Here is a 17,151-nt window from a genome sequence, read left to right as displayed (position 1 = left end):
TGGTGGACATGATTATGGTAGCTAAAATATTAAGTCAAGATATTATCCCTAGAGTTGGTTTACTAGGAGCCATCTCTTTAAATGATGGATGACAGTTTAGCTAATCAGGTAGAGCCTATAGAATGACAGAGTTAGAGATACCAGAACAGGTAGACATGGAAGTTGAAGAAATACTAGCAGAGCACATGAGAAGACTGTTTGTTAACCAAACCCGTACGTCCAAGATTTTGTGTCCAACAGGTGAATTACAGGAGAAGGTGATTCACTCAGTACAACCAGGAGACTGGGTGTGGATCCAGTCCCTGAGGAGAAAAGACGGGAAGCAGCCCCGTGGGTAGGGCCCATACCATACCAGGTTCTGTTAAACCACTGCCTTTGCCATTAGAAAAGCTGAAAGAGTCACTTGGGTCCACGTTATCCACTGCAAGAAGGTATGTACACATATGAGCACTGCTGATCACACACAGAGTTAGGAGAAGAACCGATACCAACAGGGTCCGGGGGTTACCTCCTTAACGAAGATTTCCGATCCCGACCGTTCATCACTGTGTGTGCTCCTAGAGGTGCGAGTGGGGTGGTACCTAGCAGAGAGACTAAGGGCAGGAGAGGGTTGGCGGTTTTTGGGAAGAGTAGAGACTCTGAGCTGCATCATAGTTTTGGTAACCTTTCTGATACATTCAGATCCACCACCTTCCGGTACTAATCATACGATACCGTTGTCATTGAGAAGAAGTAGAAGATAAACTATATAATACACTGATGAGTGACATACAGAATAAGGAATCAAAGAAGATCAAGATGTAGAATTTAAGGTAAACATTAAACAATTTCCTGGGGAAGCAGACAACTGTACAGGAATTGGGGTTGGCCAGATTGAAGTACTCAGCCAACCCACCTCGGTTCACCTAAATTCCGGATGAATACCAGTGTTATAGATACAAGAATGGCACTGAGAACTAAGATGATTTTAATGGCTGAAAGTAATCGTTAATGTGACTGACTTAGGTTTGAAAGATGAATAGAAAATGTTTAACCTCACAGCACCTATAACTGATGAAGGGTGGGCTAGTACCAGCAAAGGACGCATACGACAGAAATTACCACAAAGGGTGGTTAGGAACTTGCGCCCTGGGGTTATTGGTCCAACCAGTTCAAGTTAGTCATCAGAGGCCAGTTATAGGAGGCTAAAGTAGGCATAGGAGGAGTTTTGATCAGGATGGGATTATCTTTGTCTAGGTGGATGCTATTGGCATCCTCAGGGAAGTTCCAGATGAATACAAAGCTATGAATCAAATATGTGAAGGCTTTAACACTACATTATTTTGGTGGTTGACAATAAATAGAAATGTGGATTGGATTAATGACATCTTTTATGATCAACAGAGATTCATGAATGAAAACGGGGATGCAGTAAAGAGGTTCTCTGACCAATTATCCGCCACCTCCCTCATGACCTGGTAAAATAGACTGACTCTCGATATGTTACTGGCAGAAGAGGGCAGTGTAGATAGAATGATTAGGTTCATTGCTGCACGTACATTCCTGATAACACATCCCATGTTTGGGAAATGGAAAAGTGTTGTAAGAACTGTGTTATGGGCTGCTTTCACCTGTATGAGTGTGTTTGTGTTGTGTGGATGTTGTCTCGTCCCATGTGTGAGAGGTTTAATCACCAGGACTCTAGAGAGATCAATGACGCAGCAGATGGTGAGATATGGACCGATTCCGAGCTCCGATCAGTGGGAGGACGAACACAGGCCTCCAGGCCAGGAAAATGGCTCCGTTTCTTTTGATCATGCGGAGCCAATGTTTGATGAAACAATTTTCAACGTTTAGATAGAATTTTCAATGTTTTGATAGACTGTTCCTTTAATGAAAATTATGATGAAAATCCTGAATCTGTCACGTCCTGGCCAGTATAAGGGTGAATTGTCATTGTAGTTTGGTCAGGACGTGGCAGAGGGTATTCGTTTTATGTGGTTCGGGGTGGTGTGTTTGTTGAAGGGGCATTTCATTTAAGTATTCCGGGGGTTTTTGGGCACTGTTTGATTTTCATGTATTCTATGTTTAGTCTAGTGTGTCTATTTCTATGTTTGGTTAATTGGGGTTGGGACTCTCAGTTGAAGGCAGGTGTTGTCTATTTGCCTTTGATTGAGAGTCCCATATGTTAGGGTGTGTTTGTGTTTGTCATTTGTGGGAGATTGTTCTGTGTTTAGCCTTGCCAGACTGTTTTGTTGATCGTTCGTTATTTTGGTGTTCATTTTGAATTTATTAAACGTCAAGATGAGCATACACATACCTGCTGCGTTTTGGTCTCATCACTACGACAACTGTGACAGAATCGAAGTGTCATAATCGGAAAGAGGCCTAGGACTGTCATTGATGGGTATAGGAGGAATAATTATGTATTAGTTTTGTTTAATCCTTGTATCACAATTAAGTTACATATAGCGTGTGATTATGTGTAATCCCATATAGCGTGTGATTATTGTATTTCCATATAGCGTGTGATTACTTATAGCATGTGATCATCATGGTGAATTATTGAATCATTTAAGGGTGGAATTGATAAGAGAATTATCTAATAAAGGTAAATGAATTATTAGTCATACAGCATGGTTAATGAATAATCAATGTAATGATCAATGTAGGGATCGATTGGTCTGATTAGTTCCAGAAAGTCCAGGAACCACTGGAGAGGGAAAGAAATGTGTGTATGCAATTAGTATAGCTACAGAAGCAGATGGTCAAGGGAGTAAAACTTCAGAGAGTTCATAACCTTGAAGGAAAGGAACAGGCTGAGCCAGAAGGTGATAAACAGTGTGAGAAGTTTATGGGGGTTGCAGGTCACCAACAGATTGTGTGTAAATGCATGTGCGTAAGTAAGCAAGAACTATATAATGACTGTTTTGTTATACTGACGCCAGAACGTTCTCTGAATAAAGCTGCAGAAAGCTGAGTCCTTGCCTAATTATTTGAACCCATTGTCTTACAAACCTTGGGCATTAGTCAAGGCGAATTGATTTTTGATTATTATCATCAAGATATAGAATTCTTATAACAGAGGTAAAGGCAAAAAAGGCCATGGTGGCAAAGTAAATACAATATAGCAAATAAAACACTGGAATGGTAGATTTGTAGTGGAAGAAAGTGCAAAGTAGAAATAGAAATAATGGGGTGCAAAGGAGCAAAATAAATAAATAAATACAGTAGGGGAAGAGGTAGTTGTTTAGGCTAAATTATAGATGGGCAATGTACAGGTGCAGTGACTGGTGAGCTGCTCTGACAGCTGGTGCTTATTTAATGCTAGTGATCGAGATGTTTGTGTTTCCAGTTTCAGAGATTTTTGTAGTTCGTTCCAGTCATTGGCAGCAGAGAACTGGAAGGAGAGATGGCCAAAAAGAGGAATTGGCTTTGGGGGTGACCAGAGAGATATACCTGCTGGAGCGCGTGCTACAGGTGGGTGCTGCTATGGTGACCAGTGAGCTGAGATATGGGGGGACTTTACCTAGCAGGGTCTTGTAGATGACCTGGAGCCAGTGGGTTTGGCGACAAGTATGAAGCGAGGGCCAGCCAACAAGAGCGTACAGAGGTGGGTAGTATATGGGGCTTTGGTGACAAAACGGATGGCACTGTGATAGACTGCATCCAGTTTATTGAGTAGGTTATTGGAGGCTTTTTTGTAAATGACATCGCCGAAGTCGAGGATCGGTAGGATGGTCAGTTTTACGAGGGTATGTTTGGCAGCATGAGTGAAGGATGCTTTGTTGCGAAATAGGAAGCCAATTCTAGATTTAACTTTGGATTGGAGATGTTTGATGTGAGTCTGGAAGGAGAGTTTACAGTCTAACCAGACACCTAGGTATTTGAAGTTGTCCACATATTCTAAGTCAGAACCGTCCAGAGTAGTGATGCTGGACGGGCGGGCAGGTGCGGGCAGCGATCGGTTGAAGATCATGCATTTAGTTTTACTTGTATTTAGGAGCAGTTGGAGGCCACGGAAGGAGAGTTGTATGGCATTGAAGCTCATCTGGAGGGTTGTTAACTTCTCTAGGGCCAGTGGGACGATTTCGTCCCACCTACGTAACAGCCAGTGAAATCCCGTGGCGCGTTATTCAAATACCTTTGAAATGCTATTACTTCAATTTCTCAAACATATGACTATTTTACATCATTTTAAAGACAAGACTCTCGTTAATCTAACCACACTGTCCGATTTCAAAAAGGCTTTACAACGAAAGCAAAACATTAGATTATGTCAGCAGAGTACCCAGCCAGAAATAATCAGACACCCATTTTTCAAGCTAGCATATAATGTCACAAAAACCCAGAAGACAGCTAAATGCAGCACTAACCTTTGATGATCTTCATCAGATGACAACCCTAGGACATTATGTTATACAATACATGCATGTTTTGTTCAATCAAGTTCATATTTATATCAAAAACCAGCCTTTTACATTAGCATGTGACGTCCAGAACTAGCAAACTTCCGGTGAATTTACAAAAAATTTACTAAATTACTCACGATAAACGTTCACAAAAAGGATAACAATTATTTTAAGAATTATAGATACAGAACTCCTCTATGCACTCGATATGTCCGATTTTAAAATAGCTTTTCGGTGAAAGCACATTTTGCAATATTCTAAGTAGATAGCCCGGCATCACAGGGCTAGCTATTTAGACACCCAGCAAGTTTAGCCTTCACCAAACTCCGATTTACTATTAGAAAAGTTTGATTACCTTTGGTGTTCTTCGTCAGAATGCACTCCCAGGACATCTACTTCAATAACAAATGTTGGTTTGGTCCCAAATAATCCATTGTTATATCCAAACAGCAGTGTTTTGTTCATGCGTTCAAGACACTATCCGAAAGGGTAAAGAAGGGTGACGAGCACGGTGCATTTCGTGACCAAAAAATTCTAAATATTCCATTACCGTACTTCGAAGCATGTCAACCGCTGTTTAAAATCAATTTTTATGCCATTTTTCTCGTAAAAAAGCGATAATATTCCGACCGGGAATCTGCGTTTAGGTAAAAAGACGAAAGAAAATAAAGCACGGGGTCGCCTCGTGCACGCGCCTAAGCCCATTGTCCTCTGATCGGCCACTTGCCAAAAGCGATAATGTGTTTCAGCCTGGGGCTGCCTCGATATCATTCAGCTTTTTCCCGGGCTCTGAGAGCCTATGGGAGCCGTAGGAAGTCTCACGTTACAGCAAAGATCCTCAGTCTTCAACAAACAGAGACAAGAAGAACAAGATCTTGTCAGAGAGGGCACTTCCTGTAAGGAATCTTCTCAGGCTTTTGCCTGCCATATGAGTTCTGTTATACTCACAGACACCATTCAAACAGTTTTAGAAACTTTGGGGTGTTTTCTATCCAAAGCCAATAATTATATGCATATTCTAGTTTCTGGGCAGGAGTAGTAACCAGATTAAATCGGGTACGTTTTTTATCCGGCCGTGTCAATACTGCCCCCTACCCCCAACAGGTTAACACAGTGTCCAAAGAAGGGCCAGAAGTATACAGAATGGTGTCGTCTGCGTAGAGGTGGATCAGAGACTCACCAGCAGCAAGAGCGACATCATTGATATATACAGAGAAAAGAGTTGGCCCAAGAATTGAACCCTGTGGCACCCCCATAGAAACTGCTAGAGGCCCGGACAACAGGCCCTCCAATTTGACACATTGAACTCTATCAGAGAAGTAGTTGGAGAACCAGGCGAGGCAATCATTTGAGAAACCAAGGCTACTGAGTCTGCTGATGAGGATGTGGTGATTGACAGAGTCAAAGGCCTTGGCCAGGTCAATGAATACGGCAGCACAGTATTGTTTCTTATCGATGGCGGTTACGATATCGTTTAGGACCTTGAGCGTGGCTGAGGTGCACCCATGACCAGCTTTGAAACCAGATTGCATAGAGGATGCATCTTAATGGATGTGTTGTGACCGTGGTCCCCTCCCTCCATTCCTCTCGTCCTCAGGTGCCCCTGTACCTCTCTCTGGGTGGGGTACGTCACCATGGACCTCACTGAGAAACACATGTGGGACCTCTTCAAAACGTACAACCACCATGCCCCATTTCTATCTGTTTTAGTTCTGTATCTGCACCTCTGTATCTATATCTATCTATATCTATCTCCATATCCACTGCTTAGGCTTCTCTTAATGTGACTTTGTTTCTGACATTGTGTGGTGTGACAATCATCAAGTAACATAACATTAAGACTTTAAATGGTTCACTCAAAATGCCCGCCGGTCCACCATTCTAATCCAATTACATTTATTGAAAGGGAATCATCATTCTTTTACATTGTAATTCTATGTTCTGTACTGTAGGTGTGGTGGAAATAGAGAGTATCAGTGTTCTACATTCTAATTCTATGTTCAGTCCCTCCCTGGTTGTGGTTGTAGGTGTGGGGAGATAGAAAGTATCAGGGTTCTATATGAGAGATTCTGTGCCTTCATCAACTTCAAGAATGCCAACATGGCAGTTCTCCCCTTGGAGAGGCTCCAGGTGAGTGGTGGGATGAAACATAATGCTGTCAAAATCCCTTAAACTATGTGAGATGTGCTTTCAATTATTTAGTTTGTACTTTTGTGACTGTGCTATTGGTTCCATTGTACTTTTGAGACTATCATTTCAGGTTCCATTGTACTTTTGGGACAATGCTATTGGTTCCATTGTACTTTTGGGACTGTACTATTTGTTCCATGGTGCATTTGGGACTATGCTATTGGTTCCATTGTACTTTTGGGACTATAATTTATTTAACCCGCTACAGTCAATTGACGCACCATTGCGTCAATCTAAAATCTAAATCCATCAGTTTAAGCTATGAGATTGGATACGTCTCAATTCAGCCGATGTCGCACTTCCAAACTGTTTGGGCGTATAACTAATGTGACCCCACTGTGGAAAGGGGAGAGTCTCACGTTTTGCTCTATGACCCCCACACGTGTCACGGGACTCGTCTGAAGGTAACCGGTACCGTTTTAAACAAATTCATGGAAGTAAGAAGGTAGTTTTGTGTCTACCCAAAAAAGGGTTAAATATGTATAAATAAATAATAATATTTCCTGAGTGTTCCTATATCTCCTAGATATAGGACAATTACTTCAAGTCCTTGGTGCTTATGATTGATTTTTGGACTGTCTTTTTTGCCATTTATGAATGTAGTAAAGGCCAAATTCTGTATTTAATCAAAATGTTATATCATTGTTCTATATCTTTTTTTTATACCTAAAGGAGTCCTTTAGTGGTTGTACCCCCTTATTATTCACCAGCTATAGAGTGAGTTGCTGTTTATGTTTCTAAGACTGCAGGGTGGGAGATGCAACAATGGCCTTGAGAACAGCAGGAAGTGTGTTGGTGGTCTTTCTCTGGTCTGTTACAGGTATGGTCTCATTTATGTCTTTTAGTTCCTCTGTTTCTCTACAGACATTTCTAAAAGGATAAGAATCATAATGTTGTTCTGGTGTGTTCTGTTAGGCATCTTTACCTAACTTAAATAGTTATATTTCACACCTCACTGAGTGATGCTTGTCTGTGGTTTCCGTTCACACTCAACTCACCAACTATGGCAACATGGTGTGGACAAATCCTACTCTTAATGTGAGCCAATTGGCCTTGGCTTAATTCTGATACCGTTGTGTGACTGTGTGTTTCAGTGGTACTGGGTCAGAATGTCTGGAGTGTGACGGAACACCACTCAGAGTATCTGTACCTTGAAGGGCTCAACAGTGGAGATGTCCTGCTCTTACAAATATCCCAGCTGTTATAGAGTCACAACAACCTTCTGGATCGCAAAAACTTATGCTGTGGGTCTGATTGGTGACCCAGACTACAAAGGTCGTGTGAAGTACCGTAGCGATAAGAAGAATGACCACAACCTGACAATCGCAGACCTGAGAGAGAGTGACTCAGCTACGTACAAGTTCAGATTTATAACAGATAAGACCGTAGGGAGATATATTGGTGTTCTTGGAGTCTCTCTGTCTGTCACAGGTACAGTAACATTCTATATACTGGTGATCCTTGAGTCACTCTGTCTGTCACAGGTACAGTAACATTCTATATACTGGTGATCCTGGAGTCACTCTGTCTGTCACAGGTACAGTAACATTCTATATACTGGTGATCCTGGAGTCACTCTGTCTGTCACAGGTACAGTTACATTCTATATACTGGTGATCCTGGAGTCACTCTGTCTGTCACAGGTACAGTAACATTCTATATACTGGTGATCCTGGAGTCACTCTGTCTGTCACAGGTACAGTTACATTCTATATACTGGTGATCCTGGAGTCACTCTGTCTGTCACAGGTACAGTTACATTCTATATACTGGTGATCCTGGAGTCACTCTGTCTGTCACAGGTACAGTAACATTCTATATACTGGTGAACCTGGAGTCACTCTGTCTCTCACAGGTACAGTTACATTCTATATACTGGTGATCCTGGAGTCACTCTGTCTGTAACAGGTACAGTTACATTCTATATACTGGTGTTCCTGGAGTCACTCTGTCTGTCACAGGTACAGTAACATTCTATAAAGCTAAACTGTTGAATTCCATTTAGTTCAGGACAATTGTCTTGGTTTGTGTTTATGGAATACAAATAATATGATACTACGTCTATACAGCAACCGTCATGTTTGTATTGAGCTGTTTGATAATGTATTGCATCATGTGATGACACTAGACAACAGGTGATTCAGGTTGATGTTGTGTACTCCAGATCTGCAGGTGAAGGTGACTCCTTATTCACAGATTCCAACATGGGAGACAGTGACCTGTAGCACCACCTCCTCTGACTGGTAACCGCACCTACACCTGGTACAAGAACGAACAGGTTGTAACTGAGAAGCCTTCCCCCTATTCAGTCCTCCCTAATGCTAAGGACAGCTACGCTTGTGCTGCAAAAGGCCGTGAGGATCTCAGCTCTCCTGCAGTGTGTGAGTACAGTACAATAGTACAGTATTCTACTCAGCAAGTATTCATATATTCAGACAAAAGAGACAGGTCTTACTTTATCAATCATTACAGAACAAAAAGCCTTTTTTTTACTCATTGTCTATATAGTCTTTAAATTATTATGAAAGTATTGTGACATTACCACTTTGGGACATTCATCTTTTACATCAGATGGACCAAAGAGCACCTCAGTGTCAGTCAGTCCCTCTGGTGAAATAGTGGAGGGCAGTTCAGTGACTCTGACCTGCAGCAGTGATGCCAACCCACCTGTGCAGAGTTACACCTGGTACTTTCAAAATAAGACTTTTCAAAATGGATTTGGACAGATGTACAACATAAGTAAGTTCAAGTCTAAGGACAATGGACATTACCACTGTGAGGCCTGGAATGGAAGAGGATCTAGGAACTCTACAGCTCTGATGATCATTTTACCAGGTGAAGTTTCATCTTCAATACTTCAATACAAAATTATGTTTCAAGCTAATATTCATAATTCTACTTTGGCTTATCATACTTGCTTAATAATTATATATACGTTGAGATGAGATCACTTAACAAATATTGTATTATTGTCCTGTACTACGTTTATTTTCAGTCCATATTTCATTCATATTTTCATTTAGGGACACAAACATTAGTTCAGACTGCAGCTGTAGGTATCATAGTGGTTGTTCTGGTTCTCATCCTCGGTCTCTCTGGCTTCATGTGGTTCAGGTGAGTTCACATCTTTTAAACATGATTTCACTCTATCACTTTTTATTAACTTTCATTCGTTAACTTTAATTTGTTCATTCAATAATAAATGCATTCATTAATGTGCAAACCAGGAAGAAGGCCTCCAAATCCACCTCACAAGAGACACATCAGAGAATGTACAGGTGAGTCTTTTACGATCAGATTATTTGTATTGCTTTGTGGAACATTTCTACTCATTATGTTGTCTGTCCTCTTCCCATCAGGGAGACTCTAGTCCCATGTATGACATTGTCTCAAGCATGGCTATGACCCCTACTGCAGCACAGACAGCGGCCACCGTCGACCAGGATCATGTTCACTACGCCAGTGTCCAGTTTTCTCGCTTCAAAATACAGGAAGTACCTCTGTATTCAACCGTCCAGCTGCCTGAACCCCAGAAACAGGACGAGGATGTCCAGTACGATGCTGTGAAATTCAACCGCCCCAGTGCTGTCAACCGGTAAGCATATTCTGCCATTAAAATAACATATAGCCAATACTAAAGCATTGTGGATACACCGCATTAAAGGAGAAGTTGGCTTTTTTTAAACCAAATTTCTATTTTTATGTAAATGCCATGTTATAGAAGGGTCCAGACACTTGTTTTATAAAAACTTACCCCAACCAGCAATTCCCTTCCTCGTTGTGCAGTGCGGGTGCTCTAAAGAAACACCCCAAAACGTCCTTTTAGAAACGGAAACGCTCTCAGTATAGTGATGCAGGTCTTTAGATGTTGCAGTTGGACACATGAAATTGTGTCATTCCAAACTTTATCCACAACGTTATTATTCCATTTTGTGTGTGTCGTGATGTTTCCCCCATCCAACTGTTCTACTCTCCGTGTATCATGCTGCTAGAATGGACGAGCGGCATCGTTCGAGTCGTAAACAACATGGAACAATAACGTTGCGGATTAAGTTCGGAATGACACCATTTAATGTGTACAACATCTAAAGACATGCATCACTATACACTACTTAGAGCTTTTTAGATTGTAAAATCAGGTCATTTATATACTGCTGCTTATTGTAGGAGACGACCGTGATGTCATCAATAAGCAAAACAGTTGACCCCTAGTGACCACTCGTTGTTTACATGGCATTTCCTTATACTACGAACTAGAGGTCGACAGATTAGGATTTTTCAACGCCGATACCGATTATTGGAGGACCAAAAAAATATGAATTGGTCTACTACAAACCCAACAATGGAAATCTCAAGACAATTACTATGTCTATAATGAGAGAGTGGTGGTTTTGAGGAACTGTTCTAGCTGTGTTCCAAATGGAACCCTATTCCTTATTTAATGTACAACATTTCACCAGAGCCATATAGGCCTCGGTCAAAGTAGTGTACTACATTTCACCAGAGCCATATAGGCCTTGGTCAAAGTAGTGTACTACATTTCACCAGAGCCATATAGGTCTTGGTCAAAGTAGTGCACTATAAAGAGTATAAGATGTTTTTTGGGGGGGGGGACGTAGTATCTGTTTTAATTTCTGTTTCTCTCTCCTCAGACCCACATCGGCACAAGCAGCTGAGGAGTATTCCTCTGTGATCTACAGCACAGTCAACAAACCCAGAACCAGGAAAACCTGAACACAACAAGTTTAACCCTGTATATCTGGACCTGTATAGTCAAACTAAGTGTTATAATAATATATCATAAGATATGCCATTTAGAAAAGCTTTCATCCAAAGGGACTTATAGTTATGTAACAGTTATGCGTGGATCCATTTTTCATGCTGGGGCCCCATTGGGAATTGAACCTATACACTATGCTTTACCAACTGAGCCACAGGGCTACTGTATTCACATTTAGTTGGAGTGCTGGTATAGGCTCCATTTTGCCTTTTAAACAATGATGAAGGGACGGATGGGAGAGTGGATCCATGGAAGAGTACCTTTTACCCCCCTGACAGCCCTAATGAGTCTGTGTTTGGGGATAGAGGGGAGCTAGGGGTGGAGGCTGTGGAGCTAAATATGGGCACCCTGTCCTTTAGGTCACGGTTGTCGTAGGATGAAGCGGACCAAAGTGCAGCGTGATTATCGTTCCACATTTTATTTTCACTGTGAAACTATGCAATACATACACATAAACAAAAACAACAAACCGTGACGCAGAGGTGAAACATACACTAACTAAAAATCAATCTCCCACAAACCCAGGTGGGAAAAACACCTACTTAAGTACGATCTCCAATTAGAGACAACGATGACCAGCTGCCTCTAATTGGAGATCATCCCAAACAAAAACCAACATAGAAATACAAAAACTAGAACATAACAACATAGAAAATCTAAACTAGAAAAAAAACTGTCACGCCCTGACCTACTCTACCATAGAAAATAACATCTTTCTATGGTCAGGACGTGACAAAATGTATTTAAAAAAAAAAATGTTTTAATGAAATATCACATTTACATTAGTATTCAAACCTGCTGTTAGTTGTGTTACCTGGAATAGGTTGTTGACGTTCTCCATGGGTGAATCGTTCTGCATACAGGGGTACATGCACTACCATTCAATAGTTTGGGGTCAGTTAGAAATGTCCTTGTTTTTGAAAGAAAATATTTTTTTTTGGTCCATTAAATTAAAATAGCATCAAATTCATCAGAAATGCAGTGTAAACATTGTTAATGTTGTAAATGACTATTGTAGCTGGAAACGGCAGATTGTACACCTATGTAGATATTACATAAAACAGAGGCCCATTATCAGCAACCATCACTCCTGTGTTCCAATGGCATGTTGTGTTAGCTAATCCAAGTTTATCATTTTAAAAGGCTAATTGATCATTATAAAACCCTTTTGCAATTATGTTAGCACAGCTGAAAACTGTTGTTCTGATTAAAGAAGCAGTAAAACTGGCCTTTAGACTAGTTGAATATCTGGAGCGTCAGCATTTGTGGGTTCGATTACAGGCTCAAAATGGCCAGAAACAAAGAACTTTGTTCTGAAACTCGTTCGTCTATTCTTGTTCTGAGAAATGAAGGCTATTCCACTCGAGAAATTGCCAAGAAACTGAAGATCTCGTACAACGCTGTGCACTACTCCCTTCACAGAACAGTGCAAACTGGACAAGTACATTAGTGTCTAGTTTGAGAAACAGATGCCTCACAAGTCCTCAACTTGCAGCTTCATTAAATACAGTGCCTTGCAAAAGTATTCACCCCCTTGGCGTTTTTCCTATTTTGTTGCATTACAACCTGTAATTTAAATTGATTTTTTTTATTTGGATTTCATGTAATGGACATACACATAGTCCAAATTGGTGAAGTGAAATGAAAATTCAAAAAAATGGAAACGTGGTGCGTGCATATGTATTCACCCCCTTTGCTATGAAGCCCCTAAATAAGATCTGGTGCAACCAATTACCTTCAGAAGTCACAAAATTAGTTAAATAAAGTCCACCTGTGTGCAATCTAAGTGTCACATGATCTGTCACATGAACTCAGTATATATACACCTGTTCTGAAAGGCCCCAGAGTCTGCAACACTACTAAGCAAGGGGCACCACCTAGCAAGCGGTACTATGAAGACCAAGGAGCTCTCCAAACAGGTCAGGGACAAAGTTGTGGAGAAGTACAGATCAGAGTTGGGTTATAAAAAAATATCAGAAACTTTGAACATCCCACTGAGCACCATTAAATCCATTATTAAAAAATTGAAAGAATATGGAACCACAACAAACCTGCCAAGAGAGGGCCGTCCACCAAAACTCACGGACCAGGCAAGGAGGGCATTAATCCGAGAGGCAACAAAGAGACCAAAGATAACCCTGAAGGAGCTGCAAAGCTCCACAGTGGAGATTGGAGTATCTGTCCATAGGACCACTTTAAGCCGTACACTCCACAGAGCTGGGCTTTACAGAAGAGTGGCCAGAAAAAAATAAGCAAACATGTTTCGCCAAAAGGCATGTGGGAGACTCCCCAAACATGTGGAAGAAGGTACTCTGGTCAGATGACACTAAAATTTAACATTATGGCCATCAAGGAAAACACTATGTCTGGCGCAAACCCAACACCTCCCATCACCCCGAGAACAACATCCCCACAGTGAAGCATGGTGGTGGCAGCATCATGCTGTGGGGATGTTTTTTCATTGGCAGGGACTGGGAAACTGGTCAGAATTTAAGGAATGATGGATGGCGCTAAATACAGGGAAATTCTTGAGGGAAACCTGTTTCAGTCTTCCAGAGATTTGAGACTGGGACGGAGGTTCACCTTCCAGCAGGACAATGACCCTAAGCATACTGCTAAAGCAACACTTGAGTGGTTTAAGGGGAAACATGTAAATGTCTTGGAATGGCCTAGCCAAAGCCCAGACCTCAATCCAATTGACAATCTGTGGTATGACTTAAAGATTGCTGTGCACCAGTAGAACCCATCCAACTTGAAGGAGCTGGAGTAGTTTTGCCTTGAAGAATGGGCAAAAATCCCAGTGGCTAGATGTGCCAAGCTTATAGAGACATACCCCAAGAGACTTGCAGCTGTAATTGCTGCAAAAGGTGGCTCTACAAAGTATTGACTTTGGGGGGGGTGAATAGTTATGCAACCTCAAGTTTTCTGTTTTTTTGTCTTATTTCTTGCTTGTTTCACAATAAAACATATTTTGCATCTACAAAGTGGTAGGCATGTTGTGTAAATCAAATGATACAACCCCCCCAAAAAAATCTATTTTAATTCCAGGTTGTAAGGCTGTACCTGGAGTGGCCTAGCCAGTCTCCAGACCTTAATCCCATAGAAAATCTGTGGAGGTTCGAGTTGCCAAACGTCAGCCTCGAAACCTTAATGACTTGGAGAAGATCTGCAAAGGGGAGTGGGACAAAATCCCTCCTGAGATGTGTGCAAACCTGGTGGTCAACTACAAGAAACATCTGACCTCTGTGATTGCCAACAAGGGTTTTGCCACCAAGTACTAAGTCATGTTTTGCAGAGGGGTCAAATACTTATTTCCCTCATTAAAATGTAAATCAATTTATAACATTTTTGACATGCTTTTTTCTGGATATTTTTGTTGTTATTCTGTCTCTCACTGTTCAAATAAACCTACCATTAAAATTATAGACTGATCATTTCTTTGTCAGTGGGCAAACGTACAAAATTAGCAGGGGATCAAATACTTTTCCCCTCACTGTATGTTTAAATGTCTGTACTAAGGTTTTTGAAGAAAATAAAAGGTTTGAAAGAAAATGTAATACACCTTCAATGAATTAAATCTCTCTCTCCCTCTCTCTCTCTTCCTCTGTCTCTCCCCTTTGCTGGGAATGTTAAAGGTCAAGAAGTTGTGAATCTAAGGGGGCTCTTGCACACAGGGGAACTATATGTACACAAAATAATTAACAACCTGGACCCCCAGGTGTCTTTAAAACATGTGTTTTCTGTTTATTAAGTAATAAATGATTGACAGGATATAGACAACAAAACAAAAAGAGAAGTGTATTTTAATGATGTGCCCATTACTAATGACTTAAACATATAATTTTACCCCATGAATAACTTTTTACTGCAGGGGGCTAAATCATGGGCACACAGTGTGTTTTCTTGGTAGTCTTAAACAAATCTACTGTGAAACAAAAGTATCCACATCACACACATGTTTATGGACTTAAAAAAAGAAGACACCAGTACCATGTCAGATATAATTTAAATGTATTCATATTTCAGTTTGTATCCCAATATGACACATTAAATACATCACAGAAGACTGAAATGTGACAAAATGCCTATTGTGTTTATTGAAATGTACACTGAGATGCTCAGTTGGTCAATATTCCTCTCCAGTGAATTGTCAACATGTGCCCCAAAAATGGAGCAGATATCTTATACCATATCTTTATAGACATTTATCCATAACAAGGCTTAGGCCTCCCCTATAGTGTCCAAAAACCTCTCCAAAATGTCACTTTTTCTAACATCTTTATTTCCATGCATATAACTTGTCAAAATGCATTTTTATGTCCAAATTCACAGTCTTTAGAGTAGACAATATTGTTTTCATGAGTGTTTGAAATTAGGTCCCTGAATGGTCAAAAACCTCTTTAAATAGAAGTACGTTTATATCACAAAATATCTTACAGGTAGACCCTCTCTCTCACCTTAATTTACCTGGTAAAACAAGGGTTAAATAAAAATAAATAAATGTCACAAGCTGACAGGCTCCCAGAGGAAGGGCAATAAAAGGCCCCAGCTCACTCAACTGCTCCTCCCCTCTCCAACAGCCATCAACCCAGAACATCCTGAAGACAGAACATCTAAAAAATATCTGGGAATCCTTTCTTCCTCATGGAGCTTTATTTATTTCATACAAATCCTAACCTTGTGACCCATTCCATACATCTGTTGTTTGTCATGTAGACTAAGGGGGTGTATCTTTGCTATAAAATATATTTGTATTCTTTGTGTCGGGGCTCTCAACGAATCACTTAAGGGTGGTTCGTCGACCAGCCATCGTTACTGCAGAGCACTTACATCATTCACTTGTGTGTGTGTGTTTTCCCTCCAATAACCGGCAGTCAAGTCAGCGTCACAAATTAAATAATTAAAATTAGAAAACATTGGTAAAATATTATATTGTCATTTAAAGAATTATAGATTTACATCTCTTGAACGCAATCAACTTGCCAGATTTAAAAATAACCTTACTGGGAAATCACACTTTGCAATAATCTGAGCACTGCGCCCAGAAAAATACGCGTTGCGATACAGACTAGACGTCATGTTGGGGAGATCTAAAATCGAAAATACTATGTAAATAATCCATTACCTTTGATTCTCTTCATCAGATGTCACTTCCAGGTATCACAGGTCCATAACGAATGTAGTTTTGTTCAAAAAAGCTCATCATTTATGTCCAAAAATCTCCGTCTTGTTAGCACATGATCTAAGCCAGCCGGACTTCTCGTCATGAACGAGGGGAAAAAATATATTTACGTTCGTTCAAACATGTCAAACGTTGTATAGCATAAATCATTAGGGCCTTTTTTAACCAGAACATGAATAATATTCAAGGTGGACGAATGCATACTCTTTTATAACGTATTGGAACGAGGGTACCCAACATGAACTCGCGCGCCAGGTGTCTAATGGGACATCATCGTTCCATGGCTCTTGTTCGGTCAGATCTCCCTCCAGAAGACTCAAAACACTTTGTAAAGGCTGGTGACATCTAGTGGAAGCAATAGGAAGTGCCAAAATATTCCTCAGCCCCTGTGTTTTTCAATGGGATAGGTTTAAAGTCAATACAACACATCAGGTATCCACTTCCTGTCAGAAAATGTCTCAGGGTTTTGCCTGCCAAATGAGTTCTGTTATACTCACAGACACCATTCAAACAGTTTTAGAAACTTTAGAGTGTTTTCTATCCATATATAATAAGTATATGCATATTCTAGTTACTGGGTAGGATTAGTAACCAGATTAAATCGGGTA

Source organism: Salmo salar, chromosome 12, assembly GCF_965601325.2.
Source record: "Salmo salar chromosome 12, fSalSal1, whole genome shotgun sequence".
Taxonomy (NCBI): domain Eukaryota; kingdom Metazoa; phylum Chordata; class Actinopteri; order Salmoniformes; family Salmonidae; genus Salmo; species Salmo salar.
Note: the sequence above shows the minus strand (reverse complement) of the source record.